The sequence below is a fragment of the Adiantum capillus-veneris genome, chromosome 14 (assembly GCF_014529385.1).
Source record: "Adiantum capillus-veneris isolate H3 chromosome 14, ASM1452938v2, whole genome shotgun sequence".
NCBI lineage: Eukaryota > Viridiplantae > Streptophyta > Polypodiopsida > Polypodiales > Pteridaceae > Adiantum > Adiantum capillus-veneris.
The window spans coordinates 48,544,978-48,548,152 of record NC_140944.1 but is presented as its reverse complement, the minus strand read 5'-3'; the positions used below and the strand labels follow the sequence as shown (position 1 = coordinate 48,548,152).

General features: G+C 48.1%; 1 pseudogene; it reads right to left on the bottom strand.

Moving 5' to 3' along the window:
* Positions 1–1,894: 1,894 nt before the first annotated feature.
* LOC147442335 (uncharacterized) lies at positions 1,895–2,963 on the bottom strand (annotated as a pseudogene).
* Between the last annotated feature and the right edge of the window lie 212 nt (positions 2,964–3,175).

Sequence of the window (3,175 nt, the reverse complement as noted above, 5' to 3'; positions counted from 1 at the left end):
GGACCATCTGCCAAGGGACCCCAAGAAACATGAGGCCTACTACCAACCAGGTAGCCTCTCTCAGTGCTAACCATGGGGTTCCAAACAAGGAGCTGCCTCAAGCGCTCCTCCGTGAAAGTGGGTTGATGTTGCTCGAGGCCACTTCTCAATTTCTCCTAAGACCTAATCAGTCTTGCAGCAAACCAATCCTCCAACCTCCTGCTCAAGACCAACTCTATGCATCTCTGTAAAAATCCATGGCCTCCTGCATATGGGACTCCAGCTCGAAGCCGATGAAGGAACAACTCGTTCAGGGTCTCCTCCCCTAGAAGCAGTCCCCTAACCACAAACTTCCCAAGAAGGGCTCTCTTCTGTTTTGTTGGGTCAATGATCCCAAGGGCCCCCTGAGAACATGGTAACGTGATGACCTTCCAGGCTACTTTGGCCCGAGCTAACAAGGTATCACACCCTGACCATAGAAATTGATGATCAGCCTCTCTAGCTGGCTGATACAGGAGCTCAAGAATATCCAACAAGATGTGATGTACCACATAGTATCCAACAGCACCTGGTTGGCCACTACAACTATGTCTGCCAAAGAGAGGCATGTCGAACTTTGATGAAGCAGGTTCCTCCTAATAGATAGGAGGAGGAAAGCAATCTACTGCTCAGGGGAAAATTCCAAGACGACTTGACAATGTGCACACCTATAGAGAGATGGCATTCCTCTGATCCAACCATCTGAGAAACCCATCCTGCGGAGAGTGCCCCCCCCGCCCCCCAAGAAGTCCTAGTCAACTTTGTCGTAGGCCTCCCAAAATTGAGAAGTATCACAAGATCCTCTCCTCGGGCACGCACGAGGGTAGATGCCTCCCAAGAAGTGAAAATGTTGTCAAGGATACTGCGCTCCTTGAAAAAACCTGTTTGGGTCCCATGTATGATGCTCTCAAGTAGTGGTTGAATCCTCAAGCTTAGAGCCTTTGCTAGAATTTTGTATGTTGAGTTGAGCATTGTGAAGGGTCACCACTCTCGAATCTCATCCAAGGAGCCTCCCTCCTTGGGGATAAGGTAATCAAGCCCTCACTCATGATCTCAAGCATCTCTCCCGTGTGCAAGATGTACTGAAATGCACTGCAAAGATCTAGACCAAGCAAGTCCTAATACTCCAAGAAGAAGTCGAGAGTCAAACCATCCTCCCCTGGAGAGCTACCTCAAAGGAGTGCTCTGAGGGCTTCATGGAGCTCCTCTAGCACAAGAAATAAAGAAAGACTTTTAACATCTATATCATGCCAAAATTGTCCTATGAGAAAAATCAAATATACATGGTGTGTATGTCATCCGTCTATCAGAAAGACAAATGAAATGAAACTAATACAAAAACTGAACTGAACTGAAAATAAGTAGTAATGTACTGAAGATGGTGGTGGTGATTTATCCAAGAGATATCTACGGAGGGATGGAGCTCTATCTCTAGGGGTAAATGCATGTCTATATGATCAGGGTAGTACAATCATGAGAGTGCATCAAGCTATCTAGCTCCATCCTGTACTAATGGGGGGATGTAATATGTGGTACATGGGCGGGTCTCATGCAATGGCTGCCCCAATGAAAGCCAAAGGGTCGGCCCTCATTTGAGCCACTCGCTCCTCCGTGGCATGATTCTCTTGGGCTCGGTTCTCCTTGATCTTCTCGTGATGGAGGCTTGCACCCCTGTAGCCAATGACTCATGGTCGTCGTCTAGCTCGGCTCACCTCGGCATGTGGGAGTGTTACTCCCCTCTGAGTGCTGGATGGGGGGTAGTCTATAACCCTCTAAAAAATGTTTGTGAGCTGCGACTGTCTCCCCTCTACCTATGTATCTGCGTGTGTTTGTAGAAGTATGTCCCGGTGGCTTTGTATCTCCAGTAAGAAGCTCCCTAGTTGTCTCTAATCTCGGGAGTCCATGATCTCCCCGAGAGTGGGCTGCCCTCTAATAAGGCCTCATATCTTCCTCTAATCTCAGTATACGTGCTACATCGACACACAAAATGCTCCTCACTCTCCACCTCCTTTGTGCATGCTCTGCAGACTCGTTCCACTTTGGGCACCCCAGTATGTCTCCCAATATCAATCTCTAACCTGTGTGATGCTACTCTCAACTGACCAATCTCCACTCGTCAGCTATGGGGCATGTATGTGTCCATGTAGCATGGTCTCTGTATGAATCCATCTGGTAGTATAGTAAGGAACTGGTCTCCGTAGTCTGACATCTTTGTCCCCAAGCCCAGTGGCTCCCAAACTCTCCTAATGTATGGCTGCCAAATGTCTCAACACCAAGTTCCTCTCGTTGCAAGAGAGGTGAACAGAGGGTGAGTCAGGGTCATACCGGAAGGGTGGTAGATTCTCCATATCAAGAACATGTGCCTCACACCATGTTCTAACCTGTGAGTAACAAGAGCTCTCATGCCCACCCTTTGATAGCCATATAGTTGCCTCAAAAGCCTATCGAGTAAGTCTATCAAGAGGTAGCTCTCTCATCCTCTGAATGAAACAAACTGTTTGGAATAGTGCCTCTACTACCATAGGTGGTTTGGCGAGCTCTACTTTGATAATGTCATGTGGCACGGTCTACTTGCTATGGAACAAGCATGTGATCATACATATCTGTGGCCTCTCAATATGTACCCACTGGTCATTTGTCAATCTTGGTGCCCATATTACCGCTGCGTACATCAAGGCCGGGGTGAATAGGGTGTTGAAAAGCCACCCCTTTGTGCGGGGCTCCTGAAAGTGTCCCTGGTGGCATCTTCGCTCTAGCATGGCCAATGCTGCATATCCTCGAGTGAGCCTGTCAATAGCTGCCTACCTCATCGTGAATGGTCCTGGTAGGCTTGTGAATGTAACTCCAAGGAAGACATATGAGGGGACCACATCAACCCGTCCTCCTACTCTGCTGGCAGTGAAAGTGGTAGTGCTTCTCACTGCAGTGGATGTGTGAAATATCATGAACTTGGTTTTGCCAAGGTTCACAGTTAACCCCCTGTGTGTGCAGAAATCATCTAAGGCCCCCAAATGGTGCTGCAAGCCCTCGAATGACTCTAAAATAAACACAATATCATTAGCATATAACATGATGTGGACTGGAGAACATGCCAAGTTGCTCCCCTCCCCACCTGCTCGCAGTATGTAGTTAGAGATCTCGTCGATGTAGAGCCCAA